This window comes from Rhinatrema bivittatum, chromosome 7 (genome assembly GCF_901001135.1).
Source record: "Rhinatrema bivittatum chromosome 7, aRhiBiv1.1, whole genome shotgun sequence".
Lineage (NCBI taxonomy): Eukaryota > Metazoa > Chordata > Amphibia > Gymnophiona > Rhinatrematidae > Rhinatrema > Rhinatrema bivittatum.
Window position 1 is genome coordinate 20514264 of NC_042621.1, and position 24157 is coordinate 20538420.

Consider the following 24157-nt stretch of genomic DNA (forward strand, 5'->3'; position numbering starts at 1 on the left):
CCACCAGTGGCCAATCCAGGCCATAAGAACCTGGCAAGTACCCAAAAACTAAATAGATCCTATGCTACTGATGCTAGAAATAGCAGTGGCTATTTTCTAAGTCAACTTGATTAATAGCAGGTAATGCACTGCTCCTCCAAGAAACCTTTTTTAAACCCATCTACACTAACTGCACTAACCACATCCTCTGGCAACAAATTCCAGAGTTTAATTGTGCATTGAGTGAAAAAAAAAATGTTCTCCGATTAGTTTTAAATGTTTTACATGTTAACTTCATGGAGTGCCCCCTAGTCTTTCTATTATCCGAAAGAGTAAATAACCGATTCACATCTACCTGTTCTAGACCTCTCATGATTTTAAACACATCTATCATATCCCCCCTCAGCCATCTCTTCTCCAAGCTGAACAGCCCTAACCTCTTTAGTCTTTCCTCAAAGGGGAGCTGTTTCATCCCCTTTATCATTTTGGTCGCCCTTCTCTGTACCTTCTCCATCTCAACTATATCTTTTTTAAGAGGCAGCAACCAGAATTGTATACAGTATTCAAGGTGTGGTCTCACCAGGGAACGATACAGAGGCATTATGACATTTTCCATTTTATTCACCATTCCCTTCATAATAATTCCTAACATTCTGTTTGCTTTTTTGACTGCCGCCGCACACTGAGCTGACGATTTCAATGTATTATCCACTATGATGCCTAGATCTCTTTCCTGGGTGGTAGCTCCTAATATGGACCCTAACATTGTGTAGCTATAGCATGGGTTATTTTTCCCTATATGCATCACCTTGCACTTATCCACATTAAATTTCATTTGCCATTTTGATGCCCAATTTTCCAGTCTCACAAGGTCCTCCTGTAATTTATCACAATCTGCTTGTGATTTTGTATCATCTGTAAATTTGATTACCTCACTCATCGTATTCCTTTACAGATCATTTATAAATATATTGAAAAGCATGGGTCTCAGTACAGATCCCTGAGGCACTCCACTGCCCACTCTCCTCCACTGAGAAAATTGTCCATTTAATCCTACTCTCAGTTTCCTGTCTTTTAACCAGTTTGTAATCCACAAAAGGAAATCATCACCTGTCCCATGACTTTTTACTTTTCTTAGAAGCCTTTCATGAGGAGCTTTGTCAAATGCCTTCTGAAAATCCAAATACACTACATCTACCGGTTCACCTATTCTATATGTTTATTAACTCCTTCAAAAAAGTGAAGCAGATTTTTAAGGCAAGACTTGCCCTGGGTAAAGCCATGCTGACTTTGTTCCATTAAACCATGTCTTTCTATATGTTCTGTGATTTTGATCTTTAGAACACTTTCCACTATTTTTCCTGGCATTGAAGTCTGGCTAACTGGTCTGTAGTTTCCAGGATCTCCTCTGGAGCCGTTTTTAAATATTGGGGTTACATTAGCCACTCTCCAGTCTTCAGGTATAATGGATGATTTTATGATAGGTTACAAATTTTAACTAATAGATCTGAAATTTCATTTATGAGTTCCTTCAGAAACCTGGGGTGTATACATCTACAGGAGGTTCAACAAGCAAAAGCATTAGTTGAAAGCACTTTGACTGCCCATAACATTAAATATAACAATATGCCTCCAAGCATGGAGGGGCAATTTTGAAATAGCCCACATAGGGCCTGATTCAAGGTATTTTCCTATTGGCACAGAATGGGAGAAAAGCCTTAGTGACTCAGGCAGATAGTTTGAAAGTACATTGGCACTTTTAACATGAACACTTTATACTTGTTTTCAAAAAGAAACTGGCTGGTTAATTTCTCTTTTAAAATCAACATAAAGTACATGCAGTACAAATAACCAAGAATTTTGCACCTGCTATTTTATGCAGGAGGCAGAAAGAGGTAAAATAATGCTTGTGCTTTTATAAGAGCCATATGAGCATGCTATTTCTCTCCTCTGACCTAAACATGCCCCCTGGAAAGCCTTACAACCCAAGTACAAGTACGTATGCTGTGGAAGCCTGCCTGTGCTTATAGTGGGCCAGGGGAGGGCAGTTCTCAATCTATTTTATCCAACTAAATCTTCCTCAGAAATGGATTATTCTGAGGCATGAAGGAAAATTGCTTGTGACCTTCCATTTTAAATGCCTTTTTGGGACTTCATAAACAATATTTGCATGCATATCCTATTATCTTATTGATGTCAGGAGATGCTGCCCGTTGCCAGCCCCAAACACCTGAGGATTTGACCGAAACAGCCCGTCCAAGCACTTCACTGAACAGCTTCCTTATTTTCCTTTGAACATCTGCTTCTTCACAGACCACAGCACAGTTCCATGCCCCCCTTCCACCCCGGAGGCACCAGGGACCCTTCAGACATATACAGCAAGCATTTAAACACAGCTTGGCATAACCTCTGCTCCTCAAGCCAACACTCTTCTTTGCTGTCTTTCATCACGCAGCTACCGTAGCTCTTAGTTACTGGCTCCCTAGTCCTCTTACTGGGATTTCCCCTAGCTGGAGTGGCAGCTCGCAGCTTAGCTGTCTCCTCTCACTGGCCTTTTGCTTCTCTAGGAGCCCTCTGCCTCTCCCCAGTAGTCTGCCAACTTAAGGGGAATCCTGTTTTCTCAAAGTAACTCCGGAACTGGCTTCACCCGCAGGTCCTCAATTGCTATGACAGTACATTCCTCCAGATTAGAGTCTCTGGAACTATAACTCCCAGCAGCCATCTCCTCTCTGCTCTTCTTAAGATTGCAGCTCTCAGCACTTGAGTTCTCTTTTTTTATCTTTTCTATAGCGGCATTACCTCTAAGATTCTCTGTACAGTGCCCTCTATTTCTGGCTAGTTAAACTCACCCCATCTCTGGACAGTTCCTGACTGTGTGAGGTATCCAGCTCATCACAATCACTTACATACTGCACCCAGGCAATATAAGTTTCTACTGTATATTTGCCATCATTCTGTAGCCATAATTAAAATAAACAAGAGAGCAGCAGATCAATCTGTACTGTTTCAAGCCTGAAACATGGGTATACTGATCAAAAGTGACAGTCACTACAACACAATGTTAAGGGGGCCATTTCAGTTTTAACTTCTACATTTAATAAAATTCACATCAAGTTTTACTTTAGTTAAAGTGTTGTATTTAAGTTAACATATACTGAAGATATATACCATAGCTCTACAATAATTTCTGTACACTGTGCTCTTTTGAACACTGTTTCTTAAGTTTTTCTCCTGTACTCTGTTAATATTTTTATTACATTTCCTTCCTTTCATGGCACCTTTTTTTTTTTTCATAGCAATCCTATGAAACTTTATTTTTCACATAGCTCATTCTATCCACAATACTAGGTGGTAACAAAGCAGGAGACATGATCTGCAGTTACATAAAACCAACTAAAGGAATGACGAAGACAATAAAAACCAAACGTAGGCATAGGCTGAGAGGTTTCAGAGTCTGTAACTGAAAATAGCTACATACCGGACAGCATCACAAGGCGAATAAGAAATTCTCGGAAGGTATCCAGATATATGCAGTCTCCATTGGTAGGACTCACTCTATTTAATGAGCCAAGTTAATCGCTGAACATGAGTGTGAAGAAGTGAGTCTTTCACAATTTCCTGATTCCAGAGCATAGGACTTGCTGTGCAGAATAAATGCTCTTGGGATTCACTAAGTCAAACGAGTTTAGGAGCGGGCATGGGGATATATTGTTAATATGAAGTTAAGGCAATGAGAGGTGAGGCCTCTCATTGCATTACATGTTAGTGTAATGACTTTAAACGACATCCTCTACAGCCCTGGAAGCCAGTCAGTATCAGTGTAATGTGTGCATGTATAGGAGAGCCAACCACCATTCAGGCCATTGCATTCTGATTTAATTGTAATGCCAGGATGGTAGTCTAAGGCAAACCAAGGTAAAAAGCATTACAATACTCTATAGCTGAAATAACCAACAACTGTCTGAAAATTGTGATCACTAAGAAAAGGTTTTAGATTCCAGAGAGACATAACTTGAAAAATGAATATTTTACTACAGAATTTATTTGCAGCCAAAATAATAAAAATGAATCAAGTAGGTTTCAGGCTTGGTATCATATTGGGATGGCATCATATATGGAGCAATGGGAAAGCAGAACTAAGTTGTATTTAAATTTAGGGCAAACTTTTTGCTGGTAAGCTAAAATTTAATAGCAGTCAAACAAATTGCAATTTTATATAAAGCATCAGTTAGAGATATGATAACAAGAAAATAAAGTTGAATATTGTCAGTATATAACTTGCATTTGTAGGTACAAAACTTAGATTGTAAGCCCTCTGGGGATAGGGCAATATCTACAGTACCTGAATGTAAACCGGTGTGATATCTCAGATCGAATGTCGGTATATAAAAAATAATAAATAAATAAGTTTTGCTGAAAGAGCTGAGCCTTGCTGGAAAGAGCACAGAGCTAACTCTATCCAAGAAAAGCCTCTGTAAAGTGGTTCTGTACAAAAGGAAAAAAACAGCAAGAATGGTGGATGAAATGCCTATCTCACAAAAACACAGACAAAAAATTAAAAAAATTAAAATGAAATAATGTAGCAAACAGATGTACTCCCATTGCTCATCATAACCAGAAATGCATCAAGAAGTTAATTTTTAATAGCCCATGGTATTGCAAGGTATGCATACACTTTAGTAATCATGGAGCTTGTAGCTAAGTTTCAAATGGAAACCATCCTAGTGGTATCCCTTTAAAAACCTAAGGTAAGGTGCCTATCTACAAAGTGGCCTGATATATTTGCCCCTGCTATTTCTTAATGGGGATAAAACAGGAAGTGCAGTCTTGGAAATTAAGGAGTCAATCTTCAAAGGTATTTAGGAAGATAACACAAGTTATCTGGCCAAATACCAATATTTGGAATATTAGAGCAGTTTAGCTGGATAATTCTTATCTGGATAATATTAGCTGGATAACCTAGGTGCATTTTAGGGGTATTACGGGCAGAGTTTATTTATCCTCCTCAGGTGTAGATTTATCAAAAAGCTATAACTATAGCAAAAAATAGTGCTGCAATAAAAAAGGGGGCATAGTTAGGATAATTTTTCTGCTCCATATTGCACAGGTAATTTCCGCAAGCTGCAATAAATTTATCGCACCAGCGCTAATTTTTGCATCACATACTAATTAATAGGGATGCGAATCGCTACTGGACTCGTTTCCGGTACCGATTTCAGGTAAAAACCGTGGGAAATCTTCGTTCCCGCGATTCTTACCCATTTTAATCGGCTGTGTCATGCCAAAAAAAACCACCACCCCGACCCTTTAAATTTAATCCTTTCGCATCCCCCCCCCTAAAATTTTTAAAGTACCTGGTGGTCCAGCGGGAGTCCCGGGAGAGATCTCCCGTGCTCGGGCCGTCGGCTGCCACTAATCAAAATGGCGCCGATGGCCCTTTGCCCTTAGCATGTGACAGGGTATCCGTGCCATTGGCCGGCCCCTGTCACATGGTAGGAGCACAGGATGGCGTAAAGGGTGAGGGTGGGTTAGGGGTTTATTTTTGTGCCCTTTCTTCTCGCCCCCCCAAAACGATAAGAGAACCCCCACGAAAAATTTCATGGGGTTTTCCTATCGAGTTCGGGGGCCCGAAATGAAAAATGATTCACATCCCTACTGGCCAAAAAGTTTTTATCACCAATTCCATTCAGGCATCTCTCTCTCTCTCTCTCTTGTCATATTCAGGGATATTCAGCAGGTCGTTTATTCCACTGAATATCTAGGATAACTTATCTGGCTAACTTTAGTGGGATAACTTAGATGTAGTAGGGATTTTTTTTTAAATATTGGCTAGTAAATCTACAATTCAGCTAAAAGTATGTTTTGTGAAAGACTGAATGGACTTTTAGCAGCTGTGAGGGAAACATTTTTCAACCAGGGCACTCTATCTGGCCTTCCTGTGTTTAAAGAGTGATTCAAAACCACATCCATGATCCAATCATGTCTACTTTTTGATAGATTTTAAGAAAATGTGATAGATTGCACCTTTTGCTAGGATCAGTTTGTGTTCAAAACATCTGTCTTGTGCAACAAAGTAACATATATCTCTGCTTGGCCATGGAAGGGTAAATTGTAATTGTAAAACTCTCAAATTAAAATATAGAAATACATAAAAAGAAATATACCTTACATATCAATGCCTTACAGTGCTGCTATAATCCAGCCCTTTCCCTTTCAGCTTGCCATAGAAACACAGTATGCAAATAAATAAAGCATCAAATTTTAATTTCACCCTCTTTATCTGCGATTGTTTCCAGGGTTTGTTTATCACATTTTTTTATTCAGCCATTCCAATTAAAATCTTCCAGTCATGCATAATACTGTATTACTGCACGGACCCAGACTCAAACGATAATAGAAACAGTGATGTGAACTTTGACTTACATTTAGTTTTATGAGAATTCTGCTTAGGAAGCCAAAGTGATAAAAATTACGCAGATATGTTTTTTTCTCTCCCAAAATAGCCTTGTAAGGATGGGCTAACAAGCCTATGCCTCCATCCACGAGCTGAACATACACCAACAGGCAATTGTCAGTGATACAAGTTGCAAATTAAATTGAGACACAAAAAAAGAAAAAAAGCATGTATGGAATATTAGAAGAAAATGATAAACTGGTAAAGTTATGCCGTTCTCTTTTCCTGTGCACGGTTACAAAATATAAGTACATATACTTAGACATTCAGTGGCCCCTCGCTTTAAAATAGCAGCACACAGCACACTTTTATTTTGCATTTTATGATTATGGAGTATTAACGCCAGGAAACTGGGTTCCTAGAAAGCCACTCCCTACCCCCCACACACTATACTAGAGAAAACTAATTTGGTCAATAATTTAGTTTAGCCGTTATACAAAAGAGCAAACATATAACTTGTTGTGGCAACCAAAGATCAGATGCTTTGAGGTCAATGGAACTGTAGTAGATGGTGCCAGGGCAATGGTCAGTAGATTGCCTGCTGCATGTTCATACTGCAGGCATTTCTTTAGCTTTAAAAAAAAAAAAAGTTCCTTTTATTTATTTACATCCGATGGGGTGCTATAGAATAGGGTGCCCATGTGTCAATCTCCTCATCAAATTCCCTATGAAAAAGGAACATAATTAAGAAGGCAATAGATTAATTATTCAGGGAATCCCCATTAGCAATACAACTAGGTTAATAGCAGTTCCATGTTAGCTGTAATATGTTTTCTCTTCTTTTATTGTAATAATGCATACTTTTCATTCTGGCTGAAGCCCTCCATCTTCCAAACCTGTCTTAACTGACTGCATTCTTCTTTTGGTCATTCCTTGTATTGATATGATGTCTTCCTGGGGTTCAGATGAGGGTCAGTATGACATCATCCTAGTTTAACTTAAATTCGTCCTAGTGGCATGGTGTCAGTTCCTGAATTGTAGCCACTCTATGGCCAATAAAGTCTTGGCCATTGATGCCACTGCCAGACAGGCACTATGACACTGCTGCTTCTGCAGCCCATAGTGGAAAAAACAACAGGACCGGGGGGGGCTCTTCTTTAGTTTAGTTCTGCTTTGTCTACACCAAATTCTTTCCCGTCTGTTCCCTTCTTGGCATGGGGTGGGGGCAACAGGCTGGATAAAGGAACAGTATAGCTCTTTCTCCCCTCTCCTCCCCCCCCCCCCCCCGGCTCCAGCTTCTGCTCCACCCAGCTCCTCCCCTAGCTTGCAGGCTTCGTGGGAAGGGATGGACTGAAGCAGGAACCAGAGGACTGTTCGCTGCTGAGTGAGATGCTTTGCAGAAGCCAGCTATGCCTATGTCTAGAGAAGGGGAGGGAGAATGCTGGGATCATCCCTGAATGGAAGAAACATAGTGAGGAAATATGTACGTGAGAAACTAGTGATGGTGATGAGATCCGTCGAGGTAGATCGGTTGGAGGAGGCGTAGGTAAGGCATGTCCAGTGGCAGGCAGAGGTCCGTGGCAGGCTCTGAACAAGAATGTCCAGAAGTCAGGCTGTGGTTAATAGTGGGTATCCATCCAAAGGGAAAGACAGGATGGATGGGCAGAGCAGGAAGGCATGGAGAAGAACAGGCAGGCAGCAAGGGAGGCAGAGACAAAATGAAGAACTGAAGCTGAGGAACTGAAGCTGAAGATCTGGAACTGAAGAACCAAGACAAGGATCACAGGAGCTGGAGAATGAAGACACGGAAAGCTGGAGTGACATACACTACTACAGGAGTAGGGAGACCTGTTGTCGAAGCAAGGACATGAAGGTCTGGAGGTCTTTTATAGGCCTAGCTGCATGAGGTCATCAGCCCATGAGGTGGGGGCTTTTCCCACCTTGAGTCCTTTAAATCTTCCAGTGTCGGCCATACATGTGCCTAGGGGAAGCATGGGGACAGGAAGGTTGTGTCGTCCAGCTGCAAGGGAGGCCAGTGGCATGTTGCTACAAAGAGGAGTGAGGCCTGGAGCAGATGCAAGTAGTGTCCTGCGTGAAAGTATCTTGCCTTGACAGGGGTCTGGGCTGAGAGGTGAGGGCAGTACTTCATGGGGTTAGCTTGTAAACTGCTGAATGCAAGAGTACCCCCCTCTTAAGGCCCCTCTCTTAGGGTCTGAGATTGCTTGGACAATTTTGATGAAAATTCTTTAAGAGATAATGGTTCAAAATACTGGAGGCTGGCTGGCTTCCAGGAGTTTTCTTCTGGACCATAGCCTTTCCAAGAGATGAGATATTAGATCTTTTTGCGCCTATGGTGGAAGTCTAAGGTTTCCTTTGTACCGTCTCTCCATCAATGATTATATCCTGGACAGGGTCGCTCAAGGCAATCTGCTGCATCAAGCAAGGGATGAGATGGCACCCCCCATCAGTCCCCCCTCTTCCCCCTGCCCCCCTCTATCCCCTCCCCATCCCCCTCTGCCCCCTCTTTCCATTTTCCAAATATACCCATACATGAGCCTCTCACACACAAGCATTCTCTTTCACACACAAACCAATCAGGCCCCCCCTTTGCCTCTAGGCCCAGTCTGTGGCAGCTGTGCTGCCTGGCCTTTTCTTCTGGGCTGCCAAGGGATTAGATCTGTGGCAGCCCTGCTACAGGGCCATTTCTTTGGATACCTTTGAGGGCTAATTGGTTGAACCACTGCCCACCCCATGGCCTCAGAGATGCTGACCAATGTCAGTATGGGACCCATACGCCACCTACTTCCTACCCACATGGTGTTGACATGCTTCCTACTTCCTACCCACATGGATCCTGCAGTCATTTTCCAGGGCCTGCTTCTAGAGGATGGCACACCTGGAGTTTTTGGATGTTGGCCCAGAGACCGGCAATTTTGGTAGAATTCCAGAGTTTCCGGGCCAAATCCAGAGAGCTCCCAGGTATCCCCGAAGGGCCTCGATCAATCTTCAGCCACAAGCAGCCTCTTCCTATCTTGAGCTGCCATGAGCCCTGTGCTCTCATTCAGTCTTCAGCCAGTGGCAGAATGGGAGCCACCAGCAGCACCTCAACCTCTTCCAATTTTGAGCCACCAGCAACCTCTTCCAATCTTGAACCGCTGCTGGCTCCTTGGTCTCATTCAATCTTCAGCCACCGTCGGCCTCTTCCGATCTTCAGTCACTGGCGGAATGGGAACCAGAGGCAGCCCTGAGGCCTCTTCTTCCATGAGTTTGATTTTCAGGGGCGGATTGCGGGCAAATATCAGCTCAGGGGATTTTTTTTTCAAAACTGACCCCACAGAATATCTGTGACTCACTCATGCACTTTCTGTACACCATGTGCTTCAACAGCTCCCAAAAGCACTTGGAGGCTGGCAGAACTGAGAGAAAAAAATATCCAAATAAAATTTCATATTTTTTCTAACAAACTAAGTAGAGCACATTCTAGACCAGGGATGGGCAAACTGAGCTGCAAACCCCCTTCCATCCATATAATCGATTGGACCCCCATGTTTGATTACATCTCTTATTTATCCTGAATTCCTGGCCTGATGTTAAAGTATTTTGCCAACCAATCAGTCTGGTGTTAAAGTCTTTTGCCAATCAATCAGCTCTTGAACCAGTTGCCAAGTAATGAGACAACCGCACTGCCAGGCAGTGACGCAGACGCACACATTTGCTGTGGTACTGCTTCTCTTGTGCTCAGTGACTGCTCCCCTCTGCCCCAGCATGGTTGCATTGTTATGTAAAAGTTGAGGCTTATTGCCAGCCCTTTTTCAACCTGTGCCAGCCCTCTCCCTTTCCCATTCTCACCCCCTTCTTGGCAAACTCCAGAAGACTCAGCATTTCCACAGCCAGCTGCCCCTCAAATAACCTAACCACTTCAGACAGAAGTCTTACTAACGTTGCTCACCCTCTCCCTTTCTGACAGTAGTTTGCCCCACTTCTCAGGGCCTTCCCCATTCCAGCACGTTCTCATTGATTGTGTGCTACTATAAGCATCACTGCTGCAGCCAAGACTTGAGGAGAGCCTGGACCATGACAAAATAGCTCCAAATCAAATTCTGTTCTCCCACAATATGGAGCTAGGGCAGCCAGGGCTAGTGCCAAAGTATTAGGCAGCCTAGGCAAAGCTTACAGCCTTGCAATCCCCAGCCCCACCGTACATACACCTGAACACAATACAAATTGGGGCGGATTTTCAGAGCCCTGCTCGCGTAAATCCGCCCAAAACCGGGCGGATTTACGCGAGCAGGGCCCTGCGCGCCGGTAGGCCTATTTTACATAGGCCTACCGGCGCGCAGAGCCCCGGGACTCGCGTAAGTCCTGGGGTTTGCGGAGGGGGCGTGTCGGGGGCGGGCCCGAACCGCGCGGCGTTTTCGGGGCGTGTCGGGAGTGTTCCGGGGGCGGGCCCGGGGGCGTGGCTACGGCCCGGGGCGGCCCGGGGGCGTGGCCGCGCCTTCCGGACACGCCCCCAGGTCGCGCCCCGGCGCGCAGGAGGCCCGCTGACGCCCGGGGATTTACGCCTCCCTCTGGGAGGCGTAAATCCCCCGACAAAGGTAAGGGGGGGGGTTTAGACAGGGCCGGGCGGGTGGGTTAGGTAGGGGAAGGTGAGGGGAGGGCAAAGGAATGTTCCCTCCGAGGCCGCTCCGATTTCGGAGCGGCCTTGGAGGGAACGGGGGTAGGCTGCGTGGCTCGGCACGCGCCGACTATACAAAATCCATAGCCTTGCGCGCGCCGATCCAGGTTTTTAGCAGATACGCGCGGCTCCGCGCGTATCTACTAAAATCCAGCGTACTTTTGTTTGTGCCTGGAGCGCAAACAAAAGTAGGCTATTCGCGCTCCTTTTAAAATCCGCCCCATTATGCATTTGTAATACAATTTAACTTGAAAAAAAGGACAAAGTACAATTCTCTGAAGGAAAAATCTCACAGCTTTTATAGCATATTTGCATGCATTGCTGTGGTGCCAACCAGAAAACCCTGCACAAAATGAAAAAAGACACTTGGAATTCATATGGTATTAGGCCTATTTTAATGCATAGTGAGTGTGGGCTTAACCCACAGAAAGCCATGAGTAAAATAAATTACAGTTACAATATTGTAAACCTCCCATACAAAAACAGCACTAACTGCCAGAACTCAAACAGTAGCAACCCTACTTATGAAAAGGCAACACAGCAAGCCCTAAAATATCAATACACTTCCATTAAGAAAACAGAACAAGCCAAGCTGTCACCATAACAGAATACTTCACCTCTGTCTGAGACAGGGAGAATGCAGACAGACCTTCACCAAATACAGAATAAAAAGAGATTATAACGCATAAACAGAAATGTGGAGACAAAACCTGAACTGGAAACAGTAACAAGCTAGACACCATATACAAAAAACAGTCATAAAACATCAAAAAATAAAATGTAATATTAAAACCATACTTTAAAAAATAACAAATATTTAAAAGCAACTGATGAATAGAATACCCAATAAATAAAAACTCAAATTAAAAAAAAATGTTTTGAAATTGTTTTGTTTGGGAGACATCAAATAATACCCAATAATTAAAATTAGTAGGAAAAAAAAATATCCCATGCTCTCCATACCTGGGAATGTTTGATTTCCAGTCATCCTAAAATTGTTGTGGATTAGCAGGAGAAAGAAGAGTTCAAGCTTTCACCTTCTTCACACACACATACATAAACAAGCTCCCTCTCTCTCTCTTTCACACACACACACAAGCAGGTTTCTTCTCACTCCCACTCTTTCTCAGACCCACAAGCAAGCTACTCCTCTATCTTTCTCACACACACAAAGTAGGCTCCTTCTCTCTCTCTTTCTCACACACACACACACAAGCAGGCTCCTTTTTTCTCTCTCCCTCTCTCACACAGATTCCTTCTTGCTTTCACACACACAAAGCAAGCGACATCTCTCTCATACACACATACACAGGCAAGCAAGTTCCTTCTCACACATACACATACAAGCAGACTTCCACTCACTCTCACACATACATTCACACACACACACACACACACACACACACACAGGTTCCTTCTCACTCTCACACCATCAGGTTCCTTATCAGACACACACACACACATACAAGTAGGTTCCTTCTTACTGTCACACACACATACACCCACACACAAAAGTAGGTTCCTTCTCACTCTTACACACACACACAAAGTTCCCTTCTCACTCTTACACACACACATACAAAAGTAGCTTCCTTCTCACAGCTTCATTTTTATTCAGCCACCACCGGCCTCTCTGTGTATTCTTTGGCGCCGCGAAAGATTGTGGCCATCAGCCTCTGATTTTCTTTTTTGGCCGCTGCCAGCTTGGGCTCCTATGGTGGCCCACAGCCCACAGCTTCTCATTTTCTTTTTTGGCCACCGCCAGCTTGGGCTCCGACGGCAGCCTGCAGCCCTCAGCTTCTCATTTTCTTTGATTTTAGCGCCCTCTTGGAAGCAAGGTGAGGTGGCCACCGGGTATTTAGGGGGTACTTTTTGCCACCCAAAATTTTGCCGTCTGAGGTGGCCCCCTCACCCTACCTCATTATAAAACCGCTCCTGATCCTGGGGTTCTGGTAATGCCCTGGAGGAAAATAAGATTACCAGTGGTTTGAATTGAAAAACATGAAATACGTTATGTATCTTGATTGTCAATGGCAAACTTAATTGATATGTGATAGGCCCCAGTTGTCAGAGAATGGAGAAAGGGCCAATGTACCATGGAGCAAGGCACATGGAAGGAACCCACAGGTGTAAATGGTGCATGCTTAACCACATCTTCTCTCCAACCTTAAACTGAGGAGCTGGTCTTCTATGGGCATCTGCTGTTCCATTGGCTCTGTCAGTGGCCTTTTGGATTAGCTGGTTAGTCTGTTCCTATAGTTCATGCAATTCCTGGACAGAGAGCTTTGCCACTGGAGAGGGCACTGCCACCGGCAGTGGCAGGGGAGGTGATGGTTGCTTCCCATGGACCCGTTGGAAAGGAGAGCATCCAGTGGCTGAGTTAACATGGATACTGTGAGAGAACTCAGCACAGGGTACGAGACTAGCTCAATTTTCCCGATTCTCATTGACATATGAGTGGATGAATGTTGAGACTGTGATTGGTGCACCCTTGTGGGTGGTAAGCAGTAGTGAAGTCTAGCGTGAATTCAAATTTTTACAGATGGAGCACACATATCATTCAGTGAATTGCACCTTTGTCTGACAATATGTGTTTTGGCAGGCGGTACAGATGGAAAACATGGAGAGTAAAGAAGCATAGGCAAACAAGGCAGGTGGGGTAGACAGCGCACACATGTAGAAAACATACAACAACGAAATAATGTGTGGCAAATAATCTACTGGTCAGTATCTTTTAGAAATTTAAACAGTATTTAATTATACATACGATCACCAATATGGTACATCTTTTTTATATAGTCACAGATACAGAATCATAGTACAAGGACCCCTATATAAAAAAGATGTACCATATTGGTGATCGTATGTATAATTAAATACTAGAGATGTGCATTCATTTTTGCCGAATTGGAAAATTTCAACGAAATTGTCCAATTTGGCATGGATCAGAGGAGCCAAAAAACAATCAGACTTTCCCCGAAATTTCGGGGAAAAATCATTTTTCGGGTTAGCACGGGGGGAGGGGCACATGTATTTAAAAAAAAACAAACCTCAAACCCACCCCAACCCTTCAAATGTACTTAATGACAACCTCCCCACCATCTCGATCCCCCCCCCCAAGACTTACTGAAAGCCCTGGTGGTCCAGCGGGGGTCCCGGGAGCGATCTCCCACTCTCAGGTCATCAGGCCTGCCAGGAATCAAAATTGCACCAGTAGCCCTTTGCCTTTACCATGTGACAGGGGCTATAGGTGCCATTGGTCGGCCCCTGTCACATGGAAGGAGCAATGGATGGCCCGCGTCATTTTCTAAGATGGCGCTGGCTGTCCATTGCTCCTACCATGTGACAGGGGCTGACCAATGGCACCGGAAGCCCCTGTCACATGGTAAGGGCAAAGGGCCACTGGCGCCATTTTGATTAGTGGCATCCGACGAGCCGAGAGGGTGAGATCACTCCCAGGATCCCGCTGGACCACCAGGGCTTTTAGTAAGTCTTGGAGGGGAGGGGGATCAGGATGGTGGGGGGGTTGTCATTAAGTAAATTTGAAGGGGTGGGTTTTTTTTTTTCCAGTTTGTTTCACCAAAAAAAAAAAAAGAACCATTGTGAAACAAAGTTTTCTAAGAAGCGCCCGACCTGATAGCTAAAAACAACACACAACTCTATTAAATACTGTTTAAATTTCTAAAAGATACTGACCAGTAGATTGTTTGCCACACATTATTTCATTGTTGTATGAGTAAAGAGGCATGTCAGTTCTGGTAGTGGGACAAAGTGAGCCATCTTCGAGAAACAATCTATGACCACACAAATCACAGTGGCACCATCTGAAATGGGAAGCTCCACAATAAAGTCAGGGGACAGATGTGTTCAAGGGTCCCTGGGGGCTGGCAATAGCTGTAACAGCTCCCAGAGTCGGCCATGTAGCGTTTTTTGCTGTGCACAGAGAGGGCACAAATCAACATAATCCTTCTTGTTTTCCTTTATTTGGGGACCCTAGTAATGTCACTGAAGCAATTCAAGGCTTCATGCCCATCCAAGGTGACCTGTAACATGGGAGTCAGGGGCCCATTTCAATACTTTCTTATATAGTCTGTAAGGTACAACCGTCTTCCTGGAGGGACAGTTGCTGTGGTAGCCAAAATTATCTTAGTGGGATCAATGATGTATTAGGGAGGCTCTGGGTCATCCTTGGTCTGGAAGGAGTGAAAGAGGGCACCTGCCCCTTGATTCTTGAGCATTGGATGATACCGCAATTCAAAGTCAAAGCCAGCAAAGAACAAGGACCAGCGGACTTGTCTTGCATTTAGCTGTTGAGCTTAGTGGAGATGCTCGAGGTTTTGTGGTCCGTATATATTGTGATATGGTGTTGAGCTCCTTCAAGTAGGTAGCACCATTTCTTGAGTGCTAATTTAACAGCCAAAAGTTCTTGGTCTCTGATGCCATGGTTATGCTCCATGGGTGAGATTTGTTTTTTAAAATGAGGAGCATGGATGAAAGACTCTTTCTAGAGAGTGTGGCTTAAAACCTCCTCTACGCTCAGAGGAAAGGCATCAACTTCCAGGACAAAGGCCCACATGGGGATCACAAAGGCGATCTTCAGGTTCTGAAATGCCTCTACAGCTTCAGGTGGCCAACGCTTAGTGCTGGGACCCTTGTGGCTAAGGGTGATAAGGGGGGCTTCCATAGAGGGGTAGTTTGGGATAAACTGACAATAATACTTAGCTAATCTCAAGAATCGCTGTAAAGCGTGAAGTCCCACCAAATGGGACCAGTCCCTGATGGTCTTTATTTTGGCAGGGTCCATGTGGAATCCTTCACTAGAGACAATGTATCCCAGAATAGGGAGTTCCTGCTGTTTAAAGAGGCATTTTTTCCAGCTTTGCATATAGTTTGTTCTCTTATAGGCATTGCAGGATCATGTGGGCATGTCAGCAGTAGGAATTGAGGGTTCGAGAAAAAAATCAATATGACATCTAGGTACACAAACACACGAGTGTACAGTAAGTCACAAAAAGTCTCATTGACTATCTTTTGGAAAACTGCTGGTGCACTGAAAAGCAAAAAGGGCATTACTAGATATTCGTAATGTCCATTGCAAGTGTTAAAATCAGTTTCCACTTGTCACCAGCCTTGATTTGAATGAGATTTTATGCCCCCCTGAGGTCCAGCTTGGTGAAAATCTCTGTGCCTTTATGGCAGTTGAAGAACTCCAATATTAAAGGTAGTGGTTAACAGTCTTTTTCTGTAAAGTCATTCAAGCCCTGATATTTGATGCATGATCTGAGGGAGCTGTCCTTTTTCACCACAAAGAAAAATCCGGCTCCCGCCAGGGATGAGGAAGAATGGATGAACTCTCATGTTTTCTTGGATATAGTCAGACATGGCTTGCGTCTCTGGCAATGACAAGGGGTAGGCACTTCCCTACGGAGGTTTAATATCTGGAAGGAACTTGATCCCACAATCATAGATGCAATGAGGGGGCAGGATTTCTTCTTCAAAAAGACATCTTTGAAGTCTGCATACTGTGGAGGAAGGGATGTAGCCATGATGAGGCAGTACGTGTTGCGATCCCGGTCGCGGGACCGCGAGCGGGCTTTTACCTCCTCCAGACCTCCCTGGCAAGCAGCCGCAGTCCCCGACGCTTTTTGGGCCTTTACAGGCCTTTTTCCGCCGCCAAGCTCTGTGCCATGGCCCCACCCCTTCGGCACATGCGTGCACAAGGAAGCAGAATTTAAAGGGACAGTGGCAGGAAACCTCGGCCGGCCCCCAGAGTGATGTCAGATGCCGGTAGGGTATTTAAACCCAGTTCCTGCCTCAGAGCTTCGCCTTGCAACGAGGTTCGCTCCCTGGAGTTTTCAAGTTGCAGTTCCAGCCTGTGTTCCTGATCCAGCTTCCATTCCTGATCCTGCCTTTGTTCCTGATCCAGCTTCTGTTCCTGATCCTTCGGCCTGTCTTCCTGATTCCTGATTCGTTACGTCTTCTGGATACTCCTGTCTGCCTCCAGCCATGACCTGCAGACCATCCCTTCATCCTGCTCTCGGCCATCTCTGCGACATCCGGATTTCATCTTGGGCTTTCATCTCCAGGAGACCGCGCCTAAGTCCAAGCGGCTTGGGTCCTCATGGGCTCCTCCTGGGAGGACCTCGGGCTTCCAGTGGTGAAGCTCCTGATTGGTTTCCTAGCTCCATTCCGCCACATGGCAACTACATCTTCTGCGGAGATCTTCTATACGCCCCTTCATCATCCACAGGCCGGCCCAAGGGTCCACAACCCATAACAGTTTGCAAGGCCATGGATCCTGCGGATATTTCGGGACTACAGGCCATTCCAGGAATGGCACAATGACTGAAGCAGCAGTTCCTGTGCCAGCAACTTCCACACAGTTGTCGGTTCCTCCTCGCTACTCTGGTGAGGCTAAACACTGCCGGGGATTCCTAAACCAATGCAATATAAGCTTCTCTCTGCTGCCGAATCAGTTTACGTCTGACTCAGTGAAAGTCGCCTACATCCTGTCATTACTGGATGGGATGGATTCTCGATCTTCCTGGAGCTTACAACCTTGTGCGAATCCATCCCGGGGACGAATGGAAGACCGCCTTCAATACCCGAGACGGATACTATGAGTACCTTTTTATGCCATTTGGGCTATGCAATGCTCCAGCGGTCTTCCAAAACTTGATGAATGAGGTACTTTGGGATATGCTGCACTCATCTGTTATTGTTTATCTAGACGATGTCTTAATTTATTCTAAAGATTTGGCTACTCATCGTCAACATGTAAGACAAGTCTTACAAATCCTGAGAAAGAATCGTCTATTTGCAAAATTAGAGAAATGCCTATTTGAGCAGGAGTCACTTCCTTTCTTGGGCTACATTGTGTCAGCTACAGGGTTCCATATGGATCCAGACAAAGTGTCCGCCATCCGAGAATGGCCTCGGCCTGTGGAATAAAAGCCCTCCAACGCTTTCTGGGGTTTGCAAACTTCTATAGGCAGTTCATACCTCACTAGTCCCAGAAAGTTGCTCCTCTCGCAGTTCTTATGAAGAGAGGGGCTGACGCCAAGGAATGGCCTTGGCTGCGGGCCGAGCATTCGAGGACTTGAAAGAGGCCTTCTTATTAGACACCTGTTTACATCACCCGATCCTCAGCGACCTTTTATTGTGGAGGTGGATGCTTCTGATATTGCAGTGGGCACAGTTCTCAGCCAAGCCTCCAGCAAAGGGAAATTACCTCTGTGCTCCTACATCTCCCGAAGGTTTTCTGCAGCTGAAAGAAACTATGGTATTGGGGAGAAGGAGCTCCTAGCCATCAAATTGGAGTTTGAAGAATGGAAGCAGTGGTTGGAAGGGGCCCAACACCCTATTGTAGTGTATACAGATCACAAGAATTTAGAATTCTTATGCTGTGCTCAGTGTCTGAACCCCAGGCAAGCCCGCTGGTCTCTATTCTTCAGCCACTTTGATTTCTCCTTACGCTACAGGCCAGCAACCAAGAATATATGGGCCGACGCGTTATCCCATACCACCGAACTTGAAGAACTGGATAACCCACCTCAGTACATCTTAAACCCAGTAAGGGTTAGTGTGTCAAGCTCGGACATAGTCCCAGTAGGCAAGACTGTGGTTCCACGTTGTCTTAGGAGAAGAGTTCTTTCATGGGCACATGACTCTCTCACCGCCGGACATCCGGGTAGAATAAAGACTCTGGAACTCCTGTCTCAGTACTATTGGTGGCCTCGCATGGGCCAGGACGTCCGCATGTATGTCAGTTCTTGCCCGACTTGTGCTAAACAGAAGCCCTTACCAGGCCATCCTTGGGGTCTCCTACAACCCCTGCCAATTCCAGTGGAACCCTGGACACATCTATCCACAGATTTTGTAGTGGACCTACCCACTTCTGAGGGAAAGGCAGTCATTTTGTTGTGACCGTCGCTGCTCGACATCTTCACTCCGCCCTCTTTACCTCTGTTGGGACTCCCTGCAGGTCTGATGGACAGCTGGCTGCCGCAGCGTTTCCATGCTGTCTCCCTCAGGCGTCCCCGGACCGGCTCGACGCTGCAACTCCGCCATCTTCTCCTGATGCCTAGGGCGCGTGCACGCGCACGTCCCGACTCTTGTACCAGCAAGGGCGCGAACTTCGGGGGCGTCCCCCTGAGATGACGTCATCTGCTTCCAATATTTAAAGGTCTTTGAAAACGCTAACAAACTGAGTTAGCAAGGAGGGGGATTGCTTCAGCTACGCTTCCCAAGCTACTCTGCCTCCTCGGACTTACCAGAGGTATCCACTCCTCAGGGGCCTCGCTCTTTTCTTTATTTTCAGATTACAGATAGGAACCGGTACTCAGTCCTCGAGGGCCCATGTTCCTGAACACTCTGAAGATTCTCTACTGCCTGGAAGCTATCACTACTACAAACAAACGTGAGTTACCATCGCTTTCTCAGAGTTTTCCCTGGAACCAAGTACTCGCTCCTCGAGGGCCTAATCCTTTCCAGCTCCTGAGCTTACTTGAGACCTTACATGAGTTTTGTTTTCTAGTTCTATTCATGAACTCTGCCTACTCTGCCTACTTACTTTCTACCGTTTCTCAACAGCTCAGCCATCCTGGGATCGTTGTTCCAGTACTGAGGGACTACAGCCCTGCTGGGCATATCAGCTCATTACTGCCACCTCTGGTGGTTTCTAATAACCTAATAAAGAACTATGTGTGTCTGTCTCCATACTCAAGCCTAGCCAGTGGTCCCTCTCGGGGTATCCTCTCGGGGGCGTAGTCATCTGACATTGGCCCAGGGATCCACCCACTACTATATCAGATTCATTACAGATTGCTACTCCTTAGCAAGGAGTAGCAATCTGTGTAGCAGGCTCCAGGAGCCTTCTCTACAGATTGCTCCTCCTATCTGACTGCTCCTCCCATCAAGCATCAGATTGCTAACTCCGCAGTCTAACTAACATCAGAGTTATAACAGATGTGAATTCGAGCAGCAGATCTCAAGGTTCTTCTGGTTGGTATATACTGTCATGGGGTGTTGTGCCCCCTCAAGCCATTGTCTCCATTCTTCGAAAGCCATCTTAATGGCTAACAGCTCCTTGTCCCCAATACCATAGTTCTTCTCCGCAGAGGAAAACTTGCGGGAGAAGAAAGAGCAAGGAAGGAGAGTCCCTTGAGGGGAGCATTGGCTGAGTACTGCTCCCTCAGTGAGGTCCGAGGCATCCACCTCCACGATGAATGGACATGCTGGATCAGGGTGGTGAAGACATGGCTCGTAGAAATGCCTCTTTCAATTCATGGAAGGCATGGATGGCTTTCTCCGGCCACTGTTTAGAGTTGGCCCCCTTCTTAGTTAATGCCGTTAGGGGTGCTACTATGCATGAAGAGTGGGGAATGAAATTACTATAGAAATTGGTGAAGCCAAGAAACCTTTGCAAAGCGTGGAGTCCCACCAGTTGCAGCCACTCCCGAATGCTGGTTAACTTGTCTGGGTCCATACGAAACCCTGAGGTGGATACGATGAAGGCCAAAAATGGCAAGGACTTCTGTTCGAAGAGGCATTTTTCTAATTTATCGAATAGACTATGTTCTCTTGGATGTTGGAGGTCCCGACGAACATCCATGCAATGTGTATTCAAGTCTTTGGAATAAATTAGGATGTCATTGAGGTAGACAATCACTCCCTTGTGTAACATGTCCAGGAATATCTCGTTCATTACATTTTGGAACATTGCGGGTGTGTTGCATAGTCCAAAGGGCATTGCGAGATATTTGTAATGGCCGTCGTGCATTTTAATCGCCGTCTTCCATTCGTCTCCCAGTTTTATTCAGACAAGATTGTAGGCCCCTCGGAGGTCCAATTTGGAAAAGACCTTGGCTCCATGAAGGAGGTCCAATAACTCAGGAATCAGGGGAAGGGGATAACGATCTTTTTGAGTGATTGCATTGAGTCCTCTATAATCAATACAGGGTCTTAAAGAACCATCCTTCTTGGCTACGAAGAAGAAGCCTGCCCCTGCTGGAGAGGAAAAGGAGCGAATAAAACCCCAGTCGAGGTTTTCCTTTATGTACTTAGACATCGCCTGCATCTCAGGCAGGGACAATGTATACACCCATCCACAGGGCGAAGCTGTACCGGGTAGTAGGTTGATGGCGCAGTCAAAGGACCAATGCTCCGGAAGGGTCTCCGCCTCCTTCTTGGAGAACACATCGGTGAAGCTACTATATTGAGGCAGTAACGATAGGGAGGTGCTAGCCAGCACAAACTGTGGTTGCGGTCTAAGTCGAGCATGCATGGAGGAGCGGGATTGATACAGCCTAGGGTCATCCCTCCTGTGACACCTAGGCCCAGGCGTTTCCCGGGCATTCAGGACATTGGGCCAACAGGTGTCCTTTGCCTCCGCAGTAGAGGCATAACCCGAGCCTCCGTCGACGCTGTTTTTCTTCGGTTGTCAGGCGGCTGCGGCCTAGCTGCATAAGCTCCTCCTGGCATTCCGGCGAAGCTCCAGACATTGTGGGTGCAACCACTGGATGAGAAAATGTTGGAGCCAGGGAAACTGAGTGACGACCTGGTTTGCATTCTTTAGGCCGTTGCTGTAATCGACGATCGATCCGACCTGCCAGTTCAATGAATGCCTTGAGATCGTCCGGGAGCTCCCATGCAGCCAACTCATCCTTTATACTGGAGGATAGCCCCTCCAGGAAGATGCCACACAGGCTGTCCTCATGCCACCTTAGTTCAGATGCCAAGGTGCGAAATTCTACTGCAAAGTCAGCCAGGGCGCATGAGCCCTGGTAGAGGTTAAGCAGTTCAGAAGTGGCAGTAGACTGGTGGCTCGGTTCATCAAATTCTTGATGGAATGTCCGGACAAACCGAGGTAGGTCTCCCAGAATGGAATCTCCTTGCTTCCAAAGTGGAGATGCCCAGGCTAGGGCTTTACCATCCAATAGAGAGATGATGAAGGATATCTTCACTTGGTCAGTAGGAAACTGCTGTTCTTGCAGGGAGAACTTTATGAAGCAGTGGTTCAGAAACCCTCAGCACTGCTTAGAATCTCCGGAGAATCGAGATGGAGCAGGCATATGGGTCACAGAGGTCGAGGCTACTGGAGCCGCCAGGGGAGGAGCGGTTGCCCCGTGTCCAGCGGTGGAATCCAGGAGAAATACCAGATGTTCTACTGTGGCAGATAGAGTCTCCAGAGATTGTTGCTGCTGCAGAAGCCATTGAGCCAGGCCCAGAATGGCCTGAAGGCTAGACAAGTCCACCGGGTCCATGGCCATTGCACACTGTTGTCGATGAGGACCCTTGAGCCGGAGCGAAAGGTGTAGACCACCGATGGATCCCATCAGTGGGACTCATCTCCGGAGGTGGCATAGGCGAGAGGAGGACTCATAAGGACTGGTTCTGGGGAATAAGGCAGGACGGCCCTCTGAGGAGCGGATGACCTAAGAACGCAGAAGAGCCCCCGAGGAGAGGGTACTCGGAACATTCACCCAGCGAGATAGGAATCGACCTACACAAAGAGAAGGCGTGGAATCCAGGCAGAAGGTCCGAGGCAGGCAGCAAAGAGACGAAGTGAAGTCACAGGCCATAGGTCAGGACAGGTGGCAGACAGAGAGGTCAAGAGACAGGCCAAGGTCAGTACCAGAGAGATAGTCCGAAGGTACTACCTGGGGAGATGAACAGACGGACATCGGAACAGAAGGGTCCAAGGACGAAGGCAGGAGACTTTGGAGGCGAGGATCGGAGGGGTGAAGGACGCTGAGGCACAGAAGCAGGAAGACACTGGAGGCACGGAGACACGGAGATGCTGGAGGCATGGAGACACTGGAAGCAAGGAACACTGCACCAAAGCACAGGCAGCACAGCCCAGGAGCAACAGAGGAAGTCTGTTGCAAAAGCGAAGAATAAAAGCAGCTGCAGGGTTTAAATACCCCTCTTGCAGAGACGTCATCTTCCGGGGCCGGCTTGAATCTCACGCCGCGGCCCCTTTAAGAAGCGGGGCCTCCCAAGCATGCATCAGGGGAGGCCCTGACGCAAGCCGGGAGAGAGATGCCGCAGTAGCTGTGCAGCTCAGCACCCATGGCCCAGAGCAGGGAGGAGGCCGCCGCATCAGAGGAGCAGACAAGGTAGGGGGGGGGCTGGCCGGCCGCGGTCAGATGCCTTAACACAAGCTCCTTATGCATGTACATGTTAATTTTATGTATGCAAGTGCTTTGAATATCCATCCTTAAGTCCTACAGATCATGCTCTTTCACCTCTGACTAATTATGCTGGTGCTGTTTAACCAAGTTGATCCATTTCTATTTTTTCTTTTCTCTTGTTTTTCCCTCATTGAATTTTTGGCCATATTTAAATGAGGTATCTTGGTGATTGAATTTTGGCAAGCTATTTTGTCTTCCTTGCCTTCATTTGTGGTAACATCATATCATGAAGATGCATAGTCTGCTTCCTATGACCAATTCCAGATGTTAGTGAAATCAGGAGAGTGACTCTGCATCTCAAGAAAGGGATAATGAGGGCCATGCATATTGTAATGAAGTTGATAATGTATAATGGAATCCAGATCAAGAGATAGACTAAAACCCACATAAAGGGATGTTTATTCAGTTTTCCCGAGATACATTCTGCCTCTGAATTGCATTTTTCTTAACACAGGATGTGATTATTTCCATTTGCCAGAGTTAAAAAGTAACTTTCTGCTGGAAATGTTTCTAAGCCATGAATTAGGGTGAATCGTCCTAAATCAAGAAAGCTATAATTATTAATGTCGGATTAAGATTAAACAAAAAGTTGGAACAAGAAAAAATAAGTGTATTATTTATTTCTATTTTATTTATTTATTTAGACATTTATTTAGACATTTCTGACTGTTGTTCCATGTAAAAGATCACAATGGTTTACAAAACTAACATCAACAAGTATGATGGGTAACTGAGGTAGCTTTCTTAAATAGGCATTGACATCTATCAATCAAATTGTTCCGATACATTTGACTCAAAGTTTAAGAAATGGTCGAAGTAGTAAAGAAAATTAAAATAGAATGAAATAAAATAATATAACGGATTTCACCTTTTAGTCATTACATTGTATTGATTCGCTCATTCTTTTCGTGCTTC